General features: G+C 44.9%; 1 pseudogene across 1 annotated transcript in view; it reads left to right on the top strand.

The window, feature by feature from the left end:
- LOC144762385 (ataxin-10-like) overlaps positions 1-9,939 on the top strand; it is a 463,805-nt pseudogene extending 453,866 nt beyond the window's left edge. The window contains exons 7-8 of the transcript XR_013596083.1: positions 439-601; positions 9,700-9,939. The product of XR_013596083.1 is annotated as an ataxin-10-like (transcript). The remainder of the gene's footprint in view (positions 1-438; positions 602-9,699) is intronic.
- The last annotated feature ends 16,351 nt before the right edge of the window (positions 9,940-26,290 follow it).

Raw genomic sequence — 26,290 nt, 5'->3', positions numbered from 1 at the left:
TTGGCTACCGGGTAGAATGCCAAGAACAACTGCTTCAGCCGCGTCCAAATCTTCCTTGCTGGAATGAGTAGTACACCAAAGCAAAGCAGTAACAGGCCTGTCTGCGGCGATGTCGAGCAGAGGGGTTGACGAGGGGCATGAACGGGGATATTCACAAAAAAGTGAACCCCAGCCCCGGAGCTACTTCACAGAGCTCCAGCACTGCGGCCATCTTGAATGTAGCATCTTGAATATTTCCGGAAGTACAGTCTCACGTTTGGGAAACATTACATTTATGAATGCATGTTGTGACTGTTTTCTTCTTAAAAACAGTGATTTACTTAAAACTGAAAATGTGTTTTTCATGTACCGCACGACAAGTCTTTATCTGCTTTATGCATTTGGTTCAACGATGTATGCTTTTATTCCCAGTGTTTATTGACTATATTCCTGTTACAGGGTTACTTTCCTAGAGATGACATTGTCAAAAATTAGTGACGAGGACCCGGGGACCGCCAGCGATAGAGACCTGCGCGAGCTCTCAGAGTTCCTTGCGAGGTGTTTTCAGGAGAAATGCAAAGATGTGCTTAAATTAGCGCTACGCACCAATACGGAGGATGAGGTAAATATCCAGAAACCCTGAAATGTTTTTATGATGAAAGGATGCCAAAGAAAATATTGGAGTGAACCCAGTTTGGTGCATGTGCTGGTGACAATCACATGCTTTGCATACTCCTGCCATTTATTGTTGGGCACCACTTGAAAGTTGTTTAGTTTTTCAAAGTAGAAGTTATTCTTTGGAGGTGAATAATGATATCTCCCCCAAAACCTCCTGTGCACCAGGACATATATTCTCTGTTAGATTTGTTTTCATTTGTTGGGTTCTGGCATATCTTTATCTTTAGCAGCTGCTGGACAGTCATGCTACAGGCCCTACTATGGATCTCCGAGACCCCTGTAAAGAGCCAATTCCAGTAGATGATAGAGGCTACCATTGGCATGATTATTATACCAATCCCAAGAAAAAATGTATTTGCCATTCCACCCTGTCAAACCATCTCCACCTGATGATACTACCTTGTACCTCACACTGATCCAGCATGCAGTGGATCATAAGGTGAAACTCCATGTGGTGGAGAAAGAGAAGACCCCCCTCATGGAGACACTGTCAAAAACCAAGCGATAGGTATGCTTAAATCCCTGTGGAAAACGTTATAAGCCCTGTTAAAACCAGGGTTGCCACACTTAGGGTTGAAACAAGTATTAAACCGCACCAGAGAACTCAATATATATTAAAGGACATATATCACCAACGTTGCTTGTAGTTCTTACTGCTCAGAAGAGGGCTTTTATATGGAGTACAGGGGATACTACTTCGCCTGACAAGGAAAGCAAGAAATTGTTACTGGTGACAAAAGGGTAGCTGTGGGGCTGCCACTCAGTGACGCATAGTGAGCTTATGCGGGCTACTATCAAGATACGACAGATACTACTAGGAGGAAATGTAGCAGTTAATTAAAAAAAAGTCCAAAGTTATACAGTAAGGGAGATCTTCCAGAAGGGAAACATTTTCTCCAATTTAAACATCAGGTGAGCTCTGGATTCAGTTGACACTGACCCAGATAAATCACCTGCAGCATTCCCCAGTAGCATAATAATAATAATAATAATAATAATAATAAAACCACTTTTAGAGCGCCTGGTTACACTCAAGACAGTGTGTCCCCGCGCTTAGAAATGCTAGCATGGCTGGTTGCAAGTCTTTGTATTTTTACCAGACGCCCAGCAGCACCTCCTAAGTGTGCCCTTCAGTGCAGAATAGCTTTTCAACCCTCACGTGGACTCATTATTGGAAAAAATATTAAAGTACTCTGGGACAGAAAGAAAATATAGGGGCACTCCAAAATCAGTCTACAAGATAACGTTTCATAAACAACAGGAACAACTTTGAAACAAGTAGCAGCCACCTCATAATGTCCTTCATATGAACCACAGTAGTCCTTTCATATGGGTCAGTTAGGTAAGTCATACTCAAGCAGAGACTTCCAGAGTATCAGCTTTGGGAAGACCAGAGCACCCAAAGTTAGGCCACACCTGCCTTTAAGCAGAGACTTTCCACACACCTCTAACCCGATCACTAAGTACCTGTCAGGGGATTAATGCCTTTATATAGTCCCCAGTGAGACTAGATAACCTCTCACAAGTGCGTATTTTCTATTGTTACCGAAGACTATTGACTGGAGTTTCATGCCACACTATCCAATATTCCATTCAAGCTCTCATAGAATCCTCCAAGACTACCAAGGGTTGCTGCAAGAAGTGTACACATTGCTTCAAAAAGGAGCAATCAACTTGTTTCAACAGGCCAGCAGGAACAGGGCGTTTATTCCCTGTACTTTCTCATTTTAAAAAAAGACAGGACAGTGTGGCCAATATTTTACCTCCGACCGCTCAATCCAAAACATCATCTCAGAGCACTTCAAGATGACAGCTTTACAAGACATCAATCTACTGCACGGTGTCTGGATCTACACAGCGACTCTCGATTTTGAGGATGCCTTCGTCGACATCCCCATCTACCCATCACACTTGCCAGTACCCCAAGTGTGTGGTAAGTGGAAACAATTATCAGTTGAACATACGACCCTTTGGGGGGTCATAACAGTGCCCAGGATGTTCACAAAATGTCTGGCAATGCTTGCAGTACATTTTCATCGCAACGCCATTCATGTCGTTCAATACCCAAACTACTGGCGGATAAATAACAACAGCCAAGAGCAATGCTTCGCTCACTGTCGACAAGCAGTTTTACTCCTTCATATATTATGGTTCATAGTCAATGACTTAAATTCACTCCTATGCCCCCACCAAACACAGCCTGTTTTAGGAGTGACTCAATACACTTACAGGCAAAGCTTGTCCCAACGACAAGAAAGTGATGACATGTCAGTGGCTGCTTTCCCTTTACTAGATGTTGCGTCCTTTGACAGTGGGAATGATAATAAAACTGTAGGCAATAATAGTATCTGGCATTGAATGATACCAAATGCTTGCATGCACATGGGCCTTCTGCAGGAGCGCCTTGCTCAGCACAAACTATTATTGCAGCACAACAAAAACTTCTTGTGTGGAAAGTTCTTCCTTAGCCCGTAGCTGCAAGTCACAATCAACATAGACACCTCCTTCACAGAGAAGGGAGTATGTTTAGGACACTTCAAAATCCTGGTTTCCTCAGCAACAGAGTCTGCCCATCAGTTACTTAAATTAACAGCAGGTCAGTAAGCACTTTTACAAGCTCATTCTCAACTAAACCGCTTATTTGAACAGACAACATGACAACCATATACTTGCTCCAAAAACATGGACTTATATCTGTTGTCTATCGTAGCTCAAACAATTTGGAATTGGGCTATTCTCCGTCAAGTTCTTCTCCTGGTAACCAACTCCCCGGAGTAGACAACAGCTTTGTTGATGTGCTTATCAGGGTGCATCAACAAATACATGAATGGGAGATCCTTGCCCAAGTGTTTCAACAATGCTTCCGCTTCTAGGAGAGACCAGTGGTTGACTTCTTTGTCAAGCACAAGAATATAAAATACTAAACCTTTGCCTACAGGCAGTTACACCAACAGTCCGTGGGCAATGCTTTATGGATGAAATTGTGAGTGATAATCTTTTCCTCCACTACCACGGATACCGTATGTAGTACTTCAGGAAATGCCCGTACAAACCCATGACAAACTACCTCACCATGCTAACCTCCTCACACAACTTCAGGGTCATCTGCAACACCAGGGCACTGAATCTTTGGATGTGGCACCTAGAATCCTAAAGTTTGAAGATCTTCAGCATCCAGAGAAGTGCATGCATATTCTTGAGAAGGCTCACAGCCCAGTACAGGGGCTTGCTACGCACCTAATACTGTACCACTGTCTACAAGCAGCCTTTACAAACCTTAGTGCAAAACATCATCTGTTATTTTCTGCACCTCCAAAAGGCAGGTTTAGTATACTCATTCATCCCATTCATAAGGGTACATCTAGCTGCTCTGGTAGCGTGCCTGCAAAAAAAGAGAACCCCAGTCAATATTTGAGATACTTCTTGTTCTAGAAATTATGGAAGCCATCTGAGAATGCAGTTGTTTCCTTTGTGAGAACTCGTCATTGTTCTGAATCTGCTCATGGGGCTGCCATTTGAACAGTTACACTAAGATCGGGTCATCAATAGAACAAATTCCAATTTTCTGTCTAAGGTCATCTCCCGGTCCCATGTCAATTAATCCATCGATTTGCAAACTTGTTTTTCCCCAAACTCAGTTGATGTTTTGGCAGACTAGCCCCTATGTACTGCATTAGCCATGAAAAAACCTTAGAAAGGCTGAATAGCTCTTCGTAGCTTTTGAAAGCTCCACTTAAGACTTAAACAGTTTCCAAAATGGGCCTTGCTAGATGGGTTGTTAAATGTGTTCAAGTTTGCTTGCCAAATCAAAACTATGGCTGGAGCATGGCTGTTCTGTCTTTCCTAGGTAATGTTCCATTCATAGGCATCTGTAATACTGGAACATATTCTACTGTCCACACTTTCACAGAGCATTTTTGTGTGGCTATTCACGTCCAACAAGTAACCTCAGTTTGGAAAACTGTTCTTAAAAACGTCTTCTGCTCAATCTCTCAAACCACGTATTTAAGGAAAAAGGTGACTTCTTTTGGGTCTATCCAAAGCAAGTGATCTACTGTAGCACACTTCAAATTGAAAAACATTTCTTATCTGTCAGAGGGAGACAAATGGGATTGGCAATGAACGCAGTAGTTCATCACATTCTATCACTCTGGGGCACACAAACCCAGCCCCCTCACACGGGCTGGCTGCACAAACTTTGGTACATTCTGGGGATGGAATGCATCCAAGCCACTCTTACACAATCCAAGACATCCTTCCATACTGTCTGGCAACCTATCCTATCGCTTTTATCAACGGAATTCAACGAGGTCACCTGTCCAAAATACCTCCGTCTTTTACGACTAACTGATAACTCCCCCCAACAGTGACCACGGAAAATTAAATAACATGCGGTCTCTCCGCATAAAGCTCCACGAAGGCACTAAATGGCACACCGGTCTGGGGAGGGGGGAGTTCATGGGACAGGGGTTGTTTTGGTTCTTTCCTTTGTTTGGACATCCAGGGGCTGGGCGGCGCTCATGGGACCAACCCCACCGGCATCAACAGCTTACATGGACTCTTGCTCTCTGAAGGACCTATGTTTCATTTTTCTGTCCAGAGGTATACCGGGTGGGAACCAGGGTCCATTTTATGTACCAATACGTGGGCAAACGAAAATTGTAATGTACCTGCTCCAATGCCACAAAACAATAAAACAAAGTTAAACAAAAAAAGGGCGTAAGGCAAGGGTGTGTGCTGGCACCCACCCTATTCTCATTGTACGTAAACGATATTCCAGAACATCTATTGGGCTGTGCATATGATTCACCCAAGTTAGGGGGGTGCCAGTACCATCCCTCTTATTTTCAGATTACACTATTTTAATATCTCAAGCCCCAAGAGGTTTACAATGTCTAATAGACTCTTTTGGTGTATGCAGTGATACTAAGGGCCTAGAAATAAATTCTAACAAAACAAAATACATGGCAGTTAGCCCACACAAATCTTTTAAGAAAAACTTAACTGTCAAAAATCTGAAGCTAGAATATGTACAGAATTGTAATTATCTAGGCATAACCCTGGACACCAAAATGACCTGTAAACCGCAATTGGAGAAAAGCAAGATTTTCCTGCTACAAAATTCCCTAGCGATAGAAGAAACATGAGAACAGTACTTCTAAGGCGGTATCCCCTGCCCTCAAGGTATACAAGTACAGGGCACAATCGGCATCCCTTTATGGGGTGGAACTATGGGGGCCCTCATGCAAGAATACCTTTGCGGGAGGAGAAAATAAATTTCTCGGGAACCTATTACGCCTCCCTGTGCGCACACCTCTAATCCCTATTGTTATGGACCTAAACATTAAACGTATAGACCACCAAGTCATATTAAGACCATTGCTGTTTTGGGTGCAATGTCCCTAGCTATATTGTGCCATCGCAAGAGAGGATCATGCCCAAAAAAAAGGGTCTATCTGCACAAGAACCCTGCCTCTAAACCTTCACAACCTATTAACATGCTGCTAGTTCTGAGGAGTTTAGACGGCTTGGGCCTCACACTCTCACTGCTAACCTGTGGGATTCATCTAATATATGTAACTGTGATTTGACGTTGTTTATTTGTGCCACGTATTTGCCCCTCTTTGTAACTGTTGTAGTCTCACACAAAGTGTTGTGTCACCTGGAATTGCATTTCACAGCAGTCTCCGCCAGTACCTCTTTGTAATAACCTGAAGTTGACAGACCATTAATTTATTTTCCTAAAGGTATTGTGAGGCACATGATCTGGGAGGGGCTGCGGGAACGTATGGGGAGTTGCGGTGGTGGAAGGTGGGCTTTGGAAGAGCAGGTGGGGCATGGATACCACCGCTGTGGAACTCAACCTCCGCGGGTCTTGGGTGATTGACTCGAGAGAAGGTTTTGCAGACTATTGTGTTCTGGTCATGAGGTGTTCAGAGTGCATGGTCTGCGGGTTGGTTCTGATCCTCACAGTTGCTTATTGCTTTGCCTCCCCCTGGAAGGCTTGGGGGAGGTGGGGCACCTCCACATGGTTGCGCAGGTTTACAATTTGGCAGTTTCCTATTGTTTGGCGAGGGTGGGAAGTATTCCCTTTCGCGTTGGCTGGTTTCATCCCTTCATTTTGCCGACGGCTAGTTCTAAGTGGATCATATATTTAGATTGATGGTCTGACTGGAGGGGGAAGAATGACAGCATGAGAGGTTTGATCTTGCCATCGCCAGTCCTAGAGGGTGGGACTGTTGTTCTCATTGGATGGAGGTTGAAAGATGGAACAGCGTTGCTGGGTTGTGTTGATCTCACGGACTCAGACCCCCGGAGAGGGGGTGTTGATGGAGATATTTGGACCATGGGGTCTGTTGGTACAGACAGTCATATCAATGGGCATCTTTGTGTCCTATGGGGTTCATGTGAAAGTGCATATGTGACCCCATGAAGGTGAAAGAGGTTAATGAATGGCATGTCCTCTTAGAGAATGGACAAAAATGGAATTACAGGAGATTAGCTTTGTATAAGAAAAGAAATGATGTCTCTGGGGATAATTGGGATCTAATTGTTTGTATAACCTCTATGTGTGTAAAGCGCTCTGATATCCGCAAGGATCTTGTTCGCGCTCTATAAAACTTTCAAAATAAAATAAAATAAAAAAAATCTGTAACATTCCGTTTGTATCTGATGTTGATTTTCATATATCCTCCCATTTCCCTTGATGCAAGCTTACCGTTTGATGTTTAAAAAATGAATTATATTTTACATGCTAATTTGCATTACATCAGTTCACATATATAAGTGCTTTACATTTCTACACCTACCATATAACCTTTATTGGAAAACACAATCTTAGTAGAAGTCTGTATTGTATCCTGGTGCATTTTAGGTTTCCGGAAAAGTGGTATGAGTACTTACAAACAAAATAACTTACAACATCTGCGCTCAACCCATTATATGAAAGGAGTATGCAGATCTACACTTTAGTAGTGTTTTCCTTACTCAGGACCTGTACAAGACATATTTGCCCTGCTGCTCTCTTGACACTTCAATTCTTGTTGTGCGGACAAACGCTTGTTGATTCCTATACTTTGATTTTGTTGTATATTGTGGTAGCAGCAGCTACAAGGATTGTATCTGTCATTTCTTTTATTCCCTCTTTATTTTGTTTTCTTCCAGTCGACAAAAAAACAATAAAAAAATATAATCAAATCAAATGTAAATAATATAAAGGAGGAGGAATTAAAGATAAGCAGCACAACCTTTATTCCTGATTTTTTCTCTCTTTTACCTCTCCCAAAACATACAACAGATGAAAATCTGGCATAGTGACAGCAAGCCACAAGTTAGAGTACCGATCATACAGTTCAATATTGTTATTCTAAATACCTTGCCATGTGTACAGGGGCCCCTTTTTCTTTAATAGAGTATTTTCTGCCTATACGACTAGTCAAAACTCCACTACTGGTTCTTTGAGCTTTTCGATTTTGTAGTGACAACTTTTTACTAGTTAAAATTACTGTGTCTTGAACTTTGTATTTCAACTAGTTTAGTGCAATTTTCAAACGATTAGCACAACTGTCTTTTGATCTCATTGTCCCAAATGAGTCTGTGTCTTTCAAAAATATAATTCTGTCAGCCATGGGATGATATTCCCCCAAACGTTTTGCCTTACTCCTCCTTTTTATGCTGATCTTGTTTTTGTTAGTCTTAGGACTTTGTGCACTTTAATTCTGCTAACCAGTGCTAAAGTGTGTGTGCTCACTCCCTTAAACATGGTATGCTTTCCTTACATCCTATTGGCACATTTAATGTACCTGTTCTTCCCTGGTAAAGTGAATGGATACATGTACCCAGGTCCTGTAAATCACATGCTTCTAATGGCCTGCAACACTCATTGTGTCACCCAGTTAAGTAGCCCTTTACACATGTCTCAGACCAGCCACTGTATTCTGTGTGTGCAGTTTTAAACTGCAATTTCGACCCCGCAAAATAAACCTTTTGCCAGGACAAACCCTTCCTTTCTAATGCATATAAGTAACCCCTTGGGTATGCCCTAAACAGCCCCTTGGGTAGGGTGCAGTTTATTTAAATAGTTGGAGATGTACTTATAAGTTTTACATGTTTGATAGTGGAAAACACCTACATTCATTTTTTACTCCTGCATACTTCTCCCATAGAATAACATCTGGTTACCTTACTACATTTTATAAGTTATACATTTCACCTGAGAGCAAGTAGTAATATTGAGTTTGGTGTCTAAACTATTATAATTTAAAACCGTTTATCATGGTAATGTTGGATTTTAAATCACAATTCTGAAAATTACACTTTTAGAAAGTTGGCGTTTTCTTGTATAAACTATTTGGCGCCTCTAGCCTGTATTCGGGGTCACATGACTAAGTGTATCTAGCTGTTGGTCTTCGTGTATTACTCCCAGACAGTGAGACAAAGGAGGAATAGTTGCTGGCAGGATGGGCCATCTCTGACTTGATGGGGGGAGGAGCTGCCACCTACCACACTTGCACATCAGCACATGCACAAAGGGTTTCACACTAGTCTTTTGTGCCTCCAGAGACACTGGGGCCATGGCAGTGAGGAAATTCCAAACACCTCTGTGGGTGGAGACCTCCAGAACCTTCTTCTACTTCAAAGCTGATGCTAAGTATAATTATTGGACCATCAGATCTAATTCTTCAGTAGACTTCTGGACCTGTGGAAGACTCTAAAGGACTGTGCTGCTCTGCTGCAATAAGGACTGCTGCCCTGCTGCCTGAGTGAAAAGGACTGGGCCTGCATCTTGAACCCAGGACCACAGAGTGAGTTCAAGTTGGCAGGTCTTACTGATCAGAGCCTCAGGGACGGTTAAGGCTTCAACCACCTTGAACCCAGCACCTAGACACTACTGAGAATTGTGCCACCCCAATCCTGGAACTGTGGAAGTGAGCCTGAAGGTGCTCTGCCAGCCTGGCTGTAGTCTCTTTGGCATGACCGATAGAGGGTGATGCATCTCCTCGCAGCCTCACATCGTAATCACTGCTGTGCGATGCATTCCAGTTGCAGGACTTTGCATTACAAGCCTCCGTTGATGGAATCTCCAACGATGATGCAGGACCTCGCATTGTAAGTCTCGTTGACCGCTACATCGGAACTGCAGCTGCACAGCGTATCCTCGATTCAGGACCTCTCTTCACCAACTACAACTCAGCAGGACCTCCACTGCACTATGCATCCTCAACACAGTACCTCGCAGTGCTCCTCAACCAGGATTTATGGTACTTTGTTCAGCGGGCCTAACTGGTTCCCTGTATCCGAGCTGTGCTCCATCACATTTGGCCTGAACTTGTGGCTTTGTTCCAGTCCAGCGCGACTAGATAGCCACTATTGGCGCTTTGTGCTTTTAGACACAATTTTCACTTTAATCTTTAAAATTGCATATCTTTGGTTCTACTGATTGGATTTTGTAATTTTTGTCTCAAATAATTTATTCACTTTTATTCTGTTTTTCTCGATTCATGTGGGATTTTTTTGTGTGCTGTTTTTTAATTTTATTACTGTTTGAATTACTGCATAAATACTTTAAACATTTCGTTAAGCCTGACTGCTTTTGTGCTAAGCTGCCAGAGGACTAAGCACAGGTTAATTTAGGGTTTGCTTGTGTTTCACTTTGTCAGGAAGGGGAAACAGCCTTTACAACGAGGTTTTCACCACGTTACAACTTTACCAGGCATTTTTTACCACGCTTGTTTTTAGAACGCATATGCTTTTACAATATATGCCTTTACCACACATTTACGGTAGGTTCGGGGTGGGTCTTCCGCCACAAATACATTGTTTATGTATATGAATATATATATAAACAATGCATGACAAAGACATACGTTGTAAAAGAATAGGCGATCTAAAGAAATGAGTGGTAAAAAATGCATGGTAAAGGCATGCTGAGTAATTCCTTGCGTTGTTTCGTCATACAACTGACAGAAAGTGTGGCTGCTGCTTGAGAAGGATTCCCCCCCCCTCAACCAGTAACCCAATTTCCTACAATTCTAATTACATTTTCTCTTTGCGGTTTCAGACCTTTTCCGTGGTATCATGAGCAAAATCTACCATCTTCACTGAAACCCTAACTGAACATCTCCGGCAGGTACCAATAATTCATTTGTATGATCCTTTGTTGGATATGCAAAAGATGTGGTTGCATTATTAAAATAAATCAGAGTGAACATTCCATTCCAAAGGTTTTCTTGGAAAAGCGTAGTTAGTTGAGGTGGACTATGTGTTAGGCAGAATTATGCGCTGTGATTATAGCAATAATGTTAAATATCTGGGACTGCATGGATTTCAGTTTCCAACAAGGAAAAGAAGAGTGGTTTCACCAGTAATGAGGACTATTCATTACTGGTGAAACCACTCGTTTTACTAATGAGGAGCAAAATTCTTGACCAACCTATTCAGTATGTGTTTTCTTCTTTGGCTCCTGTTTGAATTTCAAATGCTCAGAATCCTCAATGAAATCCATCTCCGTCCAACTAATGACCACCCGAGGCCATGCCTGATGTGCATTTGGATGAGAGCACTAAGCTTCGTAGAGCATATTCTAAGTAAAACACCAAATGAAATTAAATAACTGATGTTAAATACCATGGTTCAGTACTTGGATCATTCATTTAAAAATATTAAAAAATCAGCACAATGTCCGCAGACACGTATGCACATTTTTATGGATGAATTTTAAACGTAGCATGACCCGAAGATGCACTGATCAGCAGTCTAGGACCTAACATAAAGGTCCTTGGACCCCACCCCTAAAACATTTGAAGAAGGGAACTTTTAGAGAAACATCTGAAGGCCCTTCAGCACTCGGAGTGGGTGGAGTGGTGTCTGGGCCCAGGGCCTGGTAGAAGGATTTTCTTTGCTCCTATGGTCTTTAGTACGGCCAAGGTTATTGAGTGTGGGGTTGAGGTGAGTTGATCTGGTTTGCCCCATGGCAAAGAAAGGGATTAAAAGATGGATTTTAAGGTTTTGCCAGACTCATGTTTGGGTGAACCTATTGACTGAGCATTAAATAAAAATATTCGTCTTTCTAAAAAAGAATCCACATATGGTATATGCGCCTGGAAATGTTGCAAATGCTTTTGATAGGATAATGCAATATAGCTACCTCCAAGTTCTCTTAAACTTAATATATTCCTTGTAAAATAGACCTTACGTTTAAAGTTTTTTAAATAAGCCGATCGATCTTAAAGTAGATTAATCACTATTTCCTTTTCCTATCTTGTACTAGTTGTAGAATTATCTGCCGTAGATCTTTTTATTGTTGTCTTTGGGAGTCCACAAGCCATGGACTCGGCCAGTTAAGAGTCCCTCCTTAATGCTCGGCTGTAATGTAGATTCAGAGTTGCTTGCAGGACATCCTGCCTATTCTGTCAGCGTAATGTTGGGCCCAATGTCATTTTAGGGAACTTGGGGGCCATGGGCAAGACATATTTTAAGGCAAGTCCGGACTGGCCAACCTGGGCAAAATATGTTTCCCCCAGGAAGTTGGAGGTGTGGGGGGCCAGTTTTGTTACTGGAGGCTGGATTTGCAGCAGACCTGGCCAGCATAATCACTCACTCTGGCAGAATTCAGCAGTTGTCTGGAACTAATAAAAGTGTCAAGGTTGATATCTCTAGAGATTAATCTTCCTGCTGGAGAGAGATGGTATGCCTAGTGTCAGTGTTGACTCATCTAAAGTAGCAGAGATGGTTAATATGCCTGCTGCAAAGAGTGTATGTGAGAAGTTGGCCTGATATATGATGCTCACTAGTTCTAGTGATCACCTTGTATCATGCCAAGCAACCCTTATGGTGCAGGTTGTAAAGTCAACCTTATAGACAAGCTATCCTAGGGGTAGCATGGACTAAGCAGTCTTAGGCTAAACTCTGTAAAGGCATGTGAAGCAAGCTGTTTTACCATACACAATCCCTTGAATAACAAATGAAAGGACACCACACAGATATATATTGAAAATATATATAGATTTATTTCTCAAAAGATACCCTATACTCTTTATGAGCACAGAAGCACAAGCGTTAAAACAAAACACAGTTTAAATACACAAAAGTTGCACGAATATGGATGAGCCCTAGGGGCCACCTAAACCATATACTAAAGTAGTGGTATAAGAACCACTATGAGGAAAGTGAAGAGGCCTAGGGCCTGGGGAATCGCTGGAGCTGTTCAGGACTAACAGTGATGAAGTCGGGAAAGGCCCGCAGGACTCGGGTGCAGTGCGGAAAGTGCACGCAATACCAATGCAGTGTCAATGGTGCGTAAAAAGTACAAAGTTAGTTAAAGAGGAACCTTCCGAGTGACCTAGAAGGATGAAGACACAGGCCCTAGAGGTGTGTACCAGTGTGGGAACACCGGCGGAGCTGAGTTACCTCACCCACAGGAAGCGGGTGCACAGGGTCGAAGTAGTGTCGGGTTTCGTCACGCTGGTCGATGGTGCTTGGAGCTGAAGATGCTGCAGGCGACTCGAGGTGAAGAGTTCCGGTGGATCCAAGGGTGGATCTGAAGTCGTGAAGACCTGAAAGCAGAGGGGACAATGTTCAAAGTCACTAGCCAGTGACTACCGTGGAACCAGAGTGGAACCAGGCGATGTCGGGTGCAAACAGGCGTCGAGGTGTAGCTTCTCTCCGCAGCCACGTGGACACGAGGGGTCGAAGACGTCCAGGAGTCGGTCACGAGCTGTCCCACGCAGGCTTCTCGCTGTTGGCGGTGTCGGCAACCGGATGGAAGCAAACAGGCCTTGGCTAATGCAAGCCACGCAGGAATCAAGAAAGGCTTGTCACTCAGACCAGCAAGGTCAGAGCGGGTGCTCCTTTTTACAGGAGCAAGGGCAAGTCTGGAGCAACCAGACCTGCAGTGAAAGTTGTAGATTTCGTCGCCAAGATGGCCACTAGCCGCGTGGCAAGTGGACGGGATGGCGCGTCGAGTGGCACAGTGCAAAAGGGCCCCACGCAGATCGTGGAGATGCTGGGGGGCTGATCTTCGGTGCAAGGGCTGCTCGAGGTTGGGGCTTCTCAAACCCCAAAGCACAGCGTCGAGGGTGCCTCGGATGCTGCGCAGTCAGCTTTTCGGGGGTCTTCCAAGAGGTCCGGTCCCACGTCTCTCGGTGCCTCCACGGGTCCCTTCTTTGCAGGGACTGTGGATCGGGCGGTGAGAAGTCTGGGAGTCTGGGTCTTGTCAGGCTCTGGGCTCGGGCTCCGGCGGGAGGCGGCGGCAAAGCAGACGTCGAGTTGCTGGTTGGTGCCTGTGTTCACAGGGTGGTCACTCCTTGGCCACAAGGGAGATTCTCTTCCGTCTTCTGAGCAGCAGAATGTCGAAGTCCAGTCTTCTTCTTTATTTCAAGTTGATTCAGGATGATCTGAAGTCTCAGGGCACAGCTCCCACTCTTATTCGAATCTGGGGGGCCGGATCACCTACTAGGTCCCTCCTCTGGGTGGAACCAGGAAGGGGGGTGGTTACACCCCCTTTCCTTTGTCCAGTTTCGTGCCAGGACTGGGGCAGGAAAGCCCCAGCACCGGTTTGAACTGGCCTATGCACAGGGACACCTTGTGTGCCCCAGGCATGTCTGATTCTATTCAGCCCTGTCCTACCCAATACACAAAATCCTGTCTGGGGTGGTGCTAGCACCTCCCAAGGCAGGAAACCCTTTGTCCAAGCTGCCCTCGCTGGAAGGACTCCCAGCAGCAGGAGGTCAGACTTGTGTCTGCGGTGGCAGCATCCATCTTGTGATGCTGAGGCTCTGTTTAACTTTAACCGGGGTTCAGGCTAGGTACATGTCGTGTCCCTCTAGAAGGGTGGAATGCTACCCCCGTCGCCAGACATGTTTTGATAAAGCCAAACCCAAGATAGCATTTAACCGCGAGGATTATAATGCACTTAAGAGTATATGGTATGGCAGTATCATGAAACAGCTAAAGGACATGGTTCCGAAAGCTGCAGACAGGCTCAGCTCATGCCAGAGCACCATCTCACATATTTCCAAGCACTCTGCCTCCAGGATTGATGAGGCCTTCCATAGGAGTGGCTGATAGGAACATATGTGTCCATTTTAGGTTAGGTATAGGCATACTACACCTAAGTAAGGGGTGGTTACACCGACTTACCCCAGCTGAGTGATCAGCCAGTTGTGTCAAATATGGAGGCCAGGCCAGGGGTGGCATAATACATGCTGCAGCCCCTGGTAGGCCTTGGAAGCACCTATGCCCTGGGTACCTGGGTACACTGTTACAGGGGCCAATAAGGTGAGCCAATTCCAATTGTGTATGTACCTAAGGTACATGGAGTCCATTTTAAGGAGAGAGCAATTAGCCTGGGGCCCTGAATAGCAGGATCCCAGGCCAACTATGTCAAAAACCAGCTAAACACCAGGCAAAAAGTTTGGGGGTAACCATAGTCAGATATCCACCTTCCTACATAACCCCCCCCCCCCAAACGAAAGGAGATAAGGCTATCCTTGACCAGGTAAGCCTATATTGCCTAAGTGGCCATATAAGGAAGTACCAGCTCTGGCTTGGTTACCCCCTGTCTCATGGTCCACTAAGCAATCCCTCACCCTAAGGGTATCTGAGGGTCTCCACCATAGGGAATCTCTACCTGTGGTGTGTCTTTGCAAAGTTAAAGGCTGGTGTTGGGATGGAGTACCAAAGTGAGATTCCTCTGTAGGGCTCAGCTTCCTCCAATCACTCTCCACCATGTGTGCCTTTCTTTCTTTGACTGAGTTGCACTGTGCTCTCAGGGTCAACCTCTGGCTACCTAAAGCTGGAGGCTGGGTCCCTCTTGTTGGTTTACTGGAGGGACAGTTCAGGTTTGGGCCCTTGGGGTCCCAGGTTTGGCTGTGCCCAACAGAATCCATCTGTGGGAGGTCCCTAACTACTTTTAAGGGGGCTCCCTCAGGAGTTTTTAAAGTTTTCACCTCACTAGGGCTACTAGTTTCGGTGCCCCTACTCTGTTGATGGGGTTGCTTTATTTGACAGGGGGCCCTTTGGGGCTCACTGTCCTTCTTGTCCTCTGCAGCCCTGGGCTGACTAAGGCAAGGTAGAGAGGGGCAGGATACCTGCTCCAGACTGGGTCCCACCTGAGAAGGGTCCACTGACATCAGAGGCTCTGTCAGGCTAGGCCTGACTACCTCTGGGGCAGTTCCTTCATCAGGGGTAAGATCAGTTCCCTGAGGAGGCTGATCCTTTCCTAAAGTCTGGTGGGAGGGAGATTTCTCTTCCTCCTCAATGCTCTCTGTTTGTGTGGAGTGATCCATCTTTTCAGGCTTCACAACACATGTATCAGTTTGAGTTTGGGCTGTGGCCATCACAGCCCTGCTAATCTTTTCAGGAGGGAAGTTAGCTGAAGATGGGGCTGAGGTTTGCTCAGCCCTACCAACCTTTTCAGGAAGGACATCTTGGATTGGGGCTGTATCCATCACAGCCCCACTAACCTTTCCATGTAGATTTACCATTCTAGAATGGGTTTCCTGTTCAACCTCAGCCCAGGCTGAGATTTCTAAATCATTCCCCAGTAGACAATCTACAGGCAAGTTTGATGACACTGCCACTCTCTTTGGGCCAGTGACACCTCCCCAGCTAAGATTTACTACTGCCATGGGGTGATTGGTTTCTATTCCATCAATGTTGGTCACCTGATATGTGGCATCAGGTAAAAGTTGCCTTGAGGGGACTAGACATTCAGCCAACATGGTGATGCTAGCCCCTGTGTCTCTAAAGGCCTCAACTTTCAAGCCATTGATGAGGGGCTCCTGTCTATACTTGCTCAAAGTGTTTGGGCAAGCAGTGAAATTGGCAAACCCCATGCCAGTCTCATAGACAAGAGTATCTGAGGTAGGGGACCTGGTTAGGCCAGAATCCACCTGTCCTCCAAAAGTAAACCCACCCAGATTCCTGGGTGTGCTCCCACTTCCTGGGGGGTTACTTGTGGTTCTGAAAAATCTGGATTCATATAATAGTACTGGACTCGAGAATAAAAACTTCGTCGAAATAGGACGAATTTGGTATCAAAAGACCGAGAATGACGAGTACATCAAGTACATGTATTTTCGGCATATTCGAGTGACGATTTCACCTCGAAATCGTCATTTTCCTTCTGAACCCTTAGCTGCATGTTGCCCTCTACATAGGCCTTAATCCAGTTGAATTTGATTCCACAAGGACACATACTCCTTAATCGACTTCTCCCTGACCCCAGTACAAGTTAGAACCATTGCCCCAGGCCGAACTCGTTAGGTCAGTTCCCTCCCAGTGGCCGAGCAAGATAGTATCTAGGCCCAACCGGCCATAAAGCCATTTCAGCGTGCACACCTGCCATATCTCGCTCACATCTTTCTCCACTCCTTTTCCTCACTTGTTTTATGATGGGGAGGTGACCATTTTTATTAGGGGTCCAGCGATATCTGATGAAATGTTGGGCCTTGCCAGATGATTTGTTATGAGCAGCACGACGTGAAATATGTACATGTCATCATGACTCTGCCTTTCTTTTGTAATCAGTAACCATAAATGAAATACCCCGAATCCAAGGAATGTTTTGCCCAAGGCTGAATATTTTGTATAAGAAGAGAAGCCTAACTTCGTGAAAGTGTGCAGTCTCCTGAATATACTGGTATTGTACTTCTAGGACCCTGTCACCTTGGTTGCAGCCAATAAACAAATCTTTGACTTCACCTGGAAGACTCTGAAGTTTCTGTAGGTCTGACTCAGGAGAACCCGAGGTCTCTGGTGTGTTGATCCCCTGGCACCGCTGGGTTACCGGTTCTGTAGGTTCGGTACCGGTTCTTAAAAACCCAGTACCTCATTTGGCGCCCAACGTGGGGCGATTCCAGTGGTACCAATCAGCCTGAAGATCGTGAGGAGCTTCGTGTGAAAATTCCGGAGGAGGGCCCACCACCTCATCGACCCCTGCATGTCGACGTGGTCCGAAGGTCTTTACTACGAGGTTCCCCGCTTCCCGACGGCTACAAGGACTGCTGCCCTGGCTATCGCCCTGATGTTGGACCCTTGAAATTTTCGGTAGAGCGAAACGCTGAGACGAGTCTTCTGGTGAAGCCATCGATATTTTTCAGTTAAGTATAAGTGGAGCGTCTCCTAGTCCTTAGTTGGACTTACTTTGTGGTATCTTGGAGATACATAAAGGTTTTTATTGGTACTTGCAAGCACCATAACCGAAGGACTCGTGTATTCACGAGAAATATCGTAATCGATAAATCCTTTGAAGTTTTGGAACTAGACTAGAGAGCGAGGATGCCTAGTCTTAGACTTGGGAATTGGTTTTGTCTTGGTAGTAATAACAGGGACTCCCGATTGGAGGACTCATGTCCGGTTCCTCCAGTTGGAACTCCGACTTACGAGCTATACGTTAAACATGGGGTAGGCCCCATCGTTTACAACGAGGTATGGATTAAATACACTAGGAAAGATGGTGTTTTAAAATGGCCCCAATATGGTAGCTTTGATTCTGAAATCTTAGACAACCTTGAAGTTAAACTCTTCAAAAAGAAAGCCCGGCCGGCGATGTTTGACTCTTTCCGCCTATGGCGAAAAGAAGCCAAACAAAAAGAAATTAAATTAGCTAAGAAAAATAAGAGAGAAGGGGGACTTTCAGTAATGCAAGCTGCCGTGCAGTTTAAAGATAATGAGGAAGCGCAGATAAATGAGCAGTTGCACAGGCAACGTAAAATGGCAATAGATAAGTGTTATCCAGTTTTGCCGTCTCTTCAGCAAGGGACAGCAAAAGAGCGTGAAAAAGACCAATTAATGTCGCAATTATTAACTTCACCACCCCCCTATGCGCAGAAAGCTACAGCACCCCCGCAACCTTTAGTTGCACAAGCTGCGCCTCCGGCTTTTCCACAGCACCCACCAGCTGTTCTTCAGCTGGCTCCTACTTCTTCGGTGCAGCCTCCTCCAGGCCCACCGACCACTTCTGTTTCACCTGTGTTTTCTACGATTTTGCCTACAGTACTTTCTACATCTCCTAATGCCCCCTCTATGATTTTGCCTAGTACCACATCTATTATTCCTGATACCTCTTCTGCCATCTCTACCCCCGCCTTATCTCACCCCGTTTTTTCATCTGTTTGTCCTTCCGTTTCACCTTCCCTTTGGCAGAAAATGGCCAGCACTGTTACTAATCTTCTTTTACCCCTTTTCGGGTCGCCTGCTACGACCCCTAACATAAGTAGAAGACAGTTGCGAAGTCAGCTGCCTGATTATCAAGAGAGAGATTCCCTGAATAGTTTAGCTCGGAAATGGGTCATGGACACTGCAAAATATGATTTACAGTCTGTCATGGAAGTTTTCCATCAATGGGAAGCAGCGACACAGAGATATGTGTTCGAACAAATGTGTGTCTTTCTTGGCGAGGATTTAGAAGACAATGATCAAGAATGCATCCCGCAAGAGATGTGTCGTGTACGATTTAAGTTTGGAGAGGGTATGATTGTAGGTCCCGATGTAGAAGAAGCAGTTGAAATGCTATTATCATATCGAAGTAAGGGAAGCAGTTCTGGGTCACCATCGGAATATAGTGCATCTAGTAGGAAAAAGGCACGACAATACCCTATGAGAGAAGTTCCCCCACAGTGGAGAGAGGGTGACGCGACAGCTGTTCCACCTGTCCTGCCCCACTTTCACCGCGTATGGGTACATGTTCCATGGAAGCGAGCTGAAGTTTTAGCACTCAAACAAACACTACCAGATCCGCGTAAAAATCCTGCAGGGTACTATAAAGAATTGTCGCAAACTGCTGGGTCATGTATAATGAATTTGGCCGATATCGATATGTTATTCGGGAACGTTGTTCCACAGCCTTTATGGGGAAAAATTCGTCATGTAGATCATGACCAGGAATTAGGTGGCACGTGGGCTAATATTACTGCTGCAGATGCACGACAAGTTGGTGGTGCCAAGCCTGAGCCTCTGATAGCGGAACTACCTGGTAGAATAGTAGATTACATGAAAACGATAATGCCTGCAATACGCGTAAATTGGGATAAGTTATCTGCATGCAAGCAAAAGAAAGAAGAAACTGTTTCAGATTTCTTCACCAGATTTGAAGAAACATTCATTGACCACAGCGGTCAAGATATGACCACAGAAGGTGGTCAAAGATTGTTTGTCGATAAATTTGTGCACAATCTACTTCCAGACTTGTGTAGGAAATTAAAAGATTCAGAAAGTTCTTGGGCAGTCTCATCTTCAGCCCAGATATTAGCTACCGCACAGTACTACGAGAATAGAGACAAGGATGAGAAAGATAAAGTAGAGAAGAAAGCTAGAGAACTCAAAACGAAGGTTTTACTACAGCAAGCCTATCCGCCACGTGGTGGTGGTAACAGAAATAATAATGGTCCGAATCAGTACCAGAACACTTTTCAGCAGCCTCAGAGAAACTTGCAGAGATTCGATTACAATCAAAACCGCGTAGGTCCCAACCAGTGTTTATACTGCAAACAAGAGGGTCATTACAAATATGACTGTCCTGCCCTACCACAACGTGCAAATGGAATTACTGGCGTAAGAGGTCGTGGTAGTCAGCAAGCGCCTAGAGGTAGAGGGCGTGGAAACGCCCCTCAGGACGCACGTCCCCTTCCACCACAAAACTCTATGAACAGGTTTGACCAGCAAAATAACGTATCTGACAGGACAGCTCAATACTACGTCGATGAGTATTACACAGAAAATGAGCAGTGGGAGAGTAATGATTGCTAGGACAGCCTTAGACAAGGAGAGGGAGTTGTTTCAGTTCCAGTAGATCAGAGTGGACCTTACGTTGAGGTGATTACATCGGGTGTGTCAGAACCTTTTCTGTTGGATACTGGTGCTACAAAGAGTTCTATTATGCACTCCAAACTCCCCGGCGCACCTTTGTCTGGCGAAATGAACGTTTCCGTAGGTTTTTCTGGCGCCCCGGTTAGAAATCCGATTTCTGACCCTTTATCTCTTTCTGTTGGTCCTTGTGAATTCGAAGCACCCCTTATTTTGACAACAGGTTGTGGTGAAAATTTGCTAGGATTAGATTTGCTAAAAAGATTGTATGCGACTCTGTACTGTTCTCCCTCAGGAGTACAATTTACTTTAGGTAAGAAAGTGGTTTCTCCCATGTATTTGTCGAGAAATGCACTTCCAGCAGAATTGGCACTCCTTCCAGATATTCTTTGGGCTACTGGTCCGAATGATGTAGGTCTTTTAGAAATTCCACCGTATATTGTAACATTGAAACCGAATGTCAAAATGCCACGAATTCCCCAATACAGAATATCCAATGAAGGCGAAAAAGCTTTGCTGGCGATTGTTTACGAGTTAATCGAGAAAGACGTAATTGAAGAAACACGAGGCAATGTTTGCAATAGTCCTGTTCTGCCTGTTTTAAAACGAACGGACCCTTCTCAGCCACCTGTGTATAGATTCGTGATTGATCTTAGAGAAGTAAATAAGATAGTGGTGCCACAATTCCCAGTTGTCCCCGACATTACAACATTATTGACTATGATTCCAGCCTCTGCATCCTGGTTTTCGGTGATTGACCTGAAGAATGCTTTCTTCAGTATCCCGATTGCTGAGGAAAGCAGGGATATTTTTTCCTTTAGTTTAGGTGGTCGCAGCTTCCGCTTCAAACGCGCTCCTCAAGGCTACTGTGAAAGCCCCTCAATATATAGTCAAGCTCTGAAAAGTCAGCTTGACACAATGGTTTTGCCCAAAGGTTCCACTCTCGTACAGTACGTGGACGATTTGCTCATCGCTGCGGACACTGAGAAAATATGTAAAATGGCGTTGGAATTACTGCGTCATCTATGTGATCTACATCACAAGGTGTCACTTTCCAAGCTCCAATATTGCCGACAAGAAGTGACCTACTTAGGTCATCTCTTATCGAAGGAGGGAAGGAAACTGACCCCAGAAAGAATTCAGGCAATAGCTAAGTTGAATGTGCCAAGAACGCAGAGAGAAGTACGCGCTTTCTTGGGCATTACATCGTACTGTAGACAGTGGATTCCAAATTTTTCGTTATTAGCCAAACCCTTATTGGCACTAACGTGTACAAATACACCCAATCCCATTCCTTGGTCCGATGAGTGTCAGAAAAGTTTTCTCGAATTACGCACAGCATTATGTTCGGCCCCTGTGTTAGGTAACCCCAACTACAGTAAGCCTTTCACATTATATGTCCACGAGAAGGAGGGCTGTGCATTGTCCGTGCTGACTCAGTTATACGGAGATAAACAGCGGCCATGCGCCTATTTTTCGTCAACTTTGGATCCGGTAGCACGAGCATTGCCAAGTTGTTTAAGGGCCACAGCAGCAGCAGCTGTTTCTATTCGACAGTCTGCAGGTCTAGTAATGAATAATACACTAATCGTGATGGTCCCGCATGCAGTAGACACATTGTTAAATAGGACCAAGACACAGCACTTAACTAGTGCTCGACTGTCCAGTTATGAATTGACGCTACTAGCGAGCCATGTGCACATCAAAAGATGCAGTACCTTGAACATAGCCACATTGTTACCAATTACTGAGGAATCGGATGCTTCAGAACAGCACGATTGTTTCCTCAGAACAGAGGAAGAGAAAAAAGGGAGAGTTGATTTATTCGACACTCCTCTTGCTGAGTGTGATGGTACATTATGGGTGGATGGTTCCTGCTTTAAACTCCCAAATGGTAACGTGACTACAGCGTATGCTGTCACAACTTTGCACACAGTCGTTGAAACTGCGCGAATACCACATGGTTCAGCTCAAGCCGCTGAACTCGTGGCACTAACGAGAGCATGTGTGTTATCCAAAGGAATGAAAGTGACTGTCTATACCGACAGTCAGTATGCTTTTGGAGTGGCTCACAGTTTTGGGCGATTGTGAAGAGAACGTGGGTTCCTGACTTCGCATGGAGCTAAGATTCAGCATGGTCAGTTGGTGAATGAGCTTCTTGAATCACTGACGTTGCCCCTGAAAGTAGCGATCGTGAAGTGTAGTGCACACAAGAAAGTGATTGATGATGTTGGTCGTGGAAATGCATTTGCTGATGAAACTGCTAAGGAAACGGCAAAGAATATGATGAGCCGAATGTATGTCTCGAGCCCAGAAAGATGGACTGGTGATGTTGGAATATGTGAAGACACGATAGAAAGTGTGAAGTCCATCCAAGCTGAGGCCACGAAGAATGAGTTAAGCATGTGGAGAGAAAGTACAGGGAGAATGGATGCGAATGGTTGTTGGATTGAATCGACAGAGCAACAGAGATGGTTGTTACCCGATGCATATGTGCCTGCAGTGGTTACAATGGCTCATGGGATGGCCCATATCAGCGCGAAAGGGATTTGCGAGTCGTTGGCCCCAGTGTGGAAGAATTCAGGGATTCCCAAGTGTGCAGAGAATGTTGTCAAGAATTGCATGGTATGTCTGAAGCACAATCCTGGTAGGGGAACCCCAACTCCAGCTGGTCATTTTGCACCTCCTACGTATCCGTTCGAGGTTTTGCAGCTAGATTTCATACACATGGAGAGGTGCAACAACTTAAAATATGTGCTTGTGGTTGTTTGTGCCTTCTCAAGATGGGTAGAAGCCTATCCCCTAAGGGACAATACTGCCTTGTCCACAGCGAAAGCCCTTGTGAAAGAGTTCTTCCCCAGGTTCGGAATGCCTAGAATGGTCTGGTCGGACAACGGACGTGAATTTGTGGGTTGTGTGATGAAAAGAGTGTGTGAAGGGCTAGGCATTAGGCAGAAGTTCCACGCTGCAAATCACCCCCAATCAGCTGGATTAGTGGAATGTTACAATGGCACGCTTAAACTTAAATTGGCCAAAATCCAAGCGAGCACGGGTCTTAAATGGCCCGACACTCTACCCTTAGCACTCCTATCCACCAGAATGACTGTGCATTCGCGAATGAAGCTCAGCCCCTATGAGATAATCTTTGGTCGGCCAGCCAACATATGGGGAGTGCCTAGGCCCACGAAGTTTAGCGAGCTGCAACACCCCATTTTGCTTGACTATTTGTATGAATTGACGGCTAAATTGCGTGTTTTATATCAACAGGTCCACAACACCTTGCCTCCGGTTTCTGAAACACCGGGTCACTCCATTGACCCCGGTTCTTGGGTGTTGGTCCGCAATTTCCGAAGAACAAGAAACGACCAGCCCAGATGGACCGGGCCTCACCTCGTCCTCCTGTCCACAAGGTCGACTGTTAAAGTGGAGGGGAAGGCCAATTGGGTCCACGGGATCCATTGTAAGAAGATACCCTTCCCTCTGCCACATGACCAAGGGGTCCGAAAAGGAGGCACTGACTCAGAGCGCACAACTGATGAACGTGTGAAAGAAGCCAATCCTGATTGCAAAAGTGGGAACATTTTTCAAGAAACTACGCCGCCACCAGAACAATTGAACTCTGTGGAACCTGAACTACTATTTCTGGACCAAACAGTACCCGGGAAAAGACGCTACAATTTGCGACCAAGAAAAACAGACTGAAGTAAAAGTGATTTATTTTATGATCCGAGAAAAAACCTGTGGACTAATAAAGAAAAATATGTTTTTTTCCCCAAATCCTATTTTTGAAAGTGCAGATTCTCCCATCTAGGTAACTTGCTTATTTTTGGTTTTTTTCGAACCGCCATCCGGGTTCCGCTGCTAGGGTCGCGGTTGATAAAAGACTTTTGGGTGCAGCTGACGACGATAGGTCGCTGGTTCCAGTTGGTCCAAGGGAGTCACCCTAGACTGACGGAAGCATCCTTTAGCAGAAACAACCTACCGCCGCGGGCAGCACCTTAGAGAGGATGGAGTTTCCTGATGTGGAGAGAACTGCCAAACAAATGAACTTTAAGCAGAGACTTTTGAAAACAATGAGAAAGAAAATGTTTATAATAATGTGTATTTTTATGCTATTTAGCGTAATGGTCTTCTTGATAAGCTATGTTTTATTCTCTTTTCATGTGACATTTGCGCCCACTACATCACCCATACCTCCTCCTACTGTTTCCTCTCATTCTTTCCACCCTTTGCCTGACCACGAATCAAATAGAAGATTAGAGTTCATTAATAACTCCTTCGTCCAGTTATTACACCAACACCAACTTGTAATGAACACAACCAACTGTTGGGTGTGTGGTCTCATGCCCCACACCACGGATAGAGGTATCCCCTATTTGGTCCTGCCATTTAGTCACAATGGGTCAGTATGGGCATATAGGACAATGTTCATATATGCACGAGAAATCCAACCCCTACGCTCTGTAAAAGACAACCTCAAGACTAGCGCCCTAGTCAAGGGTATAGTTGACATGATCAAGGAAGTAACCTCTTACGAAGATACTCCGGATGATGAGATACTTGCATATGTAGGTTGGAATGTGACCGGATATGGCACTACATTAAGTGAGAAACAGCAAGCCAAGAGATCATCCCCTATCTGGATCGTACCCCATCAAGGTCACCTGTGTCTGCAAGGTATTGGTAAGAATCCCAGAGCTCAGCTAGGGAAGAGTGTCTGTACAGAAACGTACGTTTTTGGATCTCAGACTTCCCCTGCCTTTTTAGCCGCTAAGGGTACTTATTTCATCTGTCATGATAGAGCCTATACATGGTTGCCCCCTGACTTCTCGGGCTCATGTTTTGTTTCATTCCTGTTACCTCCCACCTACACAGCAGCGGCGGATTACCATCGGACAAGGGTAGTTAGAGGTGTTTTGAGTAAAGAAGACACTGCAGGTCAAGAATTTGGTGACTTTGCAATGGGTGTTCTGCCGTTCTGGGGAGCCATGGTTAACAGTAGAAACATAAGGCAATTAACAAGGGTAGTTGAATCCACCGTGATTGAAACTGCTGGTGCCCTTAGTAACCTGACTGCTGAGCTCCAGTCGGATCGACTGATGACCCTTCAGAACCGGGTCGCTTTGGATGTAATACTTGCGGACCGAGGTGGAGTATGCAAATTGATCCAGTCCAGTTGTTGCATTTTTATTCCAGATAATGCTCCAACAGTATACGGGGCCATCTCCAAACTACATAAAATTTCCGAATCTATCCATGTGGAAAAAGGAGATTGGTCATTAATGGGATGGTTCTGGGGACTGATATCTGCCTGGGGATGGAAAATTCTGATGGTCATTGGGATGGTCTTAGCCATTCTTTTCCTGTTCTGTCTATGCATACAGTGTGCTCCTGCAATATGTGGCCTCTGTGTTACATCGTGTGTAAGGAAGCCTGTGTCAAGACATGAGCTCAGCACTAGAATGATGTTGCAGCAACATCTCAATGACTTTAGGAATATAGATCTGGACTCAGATTAACATAAGGATAGATTAATTGCCTATGTAAGGGCAAAAGGAGGGTCTGTGGTTCTGAAAAATCTGGATTCATATAATAGTACTGGACTCGAGAATAAAAACTTCGTCGAAATAGGACGAATTTGGTATCAAAAGACCGAGAATGACGAGTACATCAAGTACATGTATTTTCGGCATATTCGAGTGACGATTTCACCTCGAAATCGTCATTTTCCTTCTGAACCCTTAGCTGCATGTTGCCCTCTACATAGGCCTTAATCCAGTTGAATTTGATTCCACAAGGACACATACTCCTTAATCGACTTCTCCCT

Source organism: Lissotriton helveticus, chromosome 1_1, assembly GCF_964261635.1.
Source record: "Lissotriton helveticus chromosome 1_1, aLisHel1.1, whole genome shotgun sequence".
Taxonomy (NCBI): Eukaryota; Metazoa; Chordata; class Amphibia; order Caudata; family Salamandridae; genus Lissotriton; species Lissotriton helveticus.
Note: the sequence above shows the minus strand (reverse complement) of the source record. Positions and strands in the feature narration are given on the sequence as shown.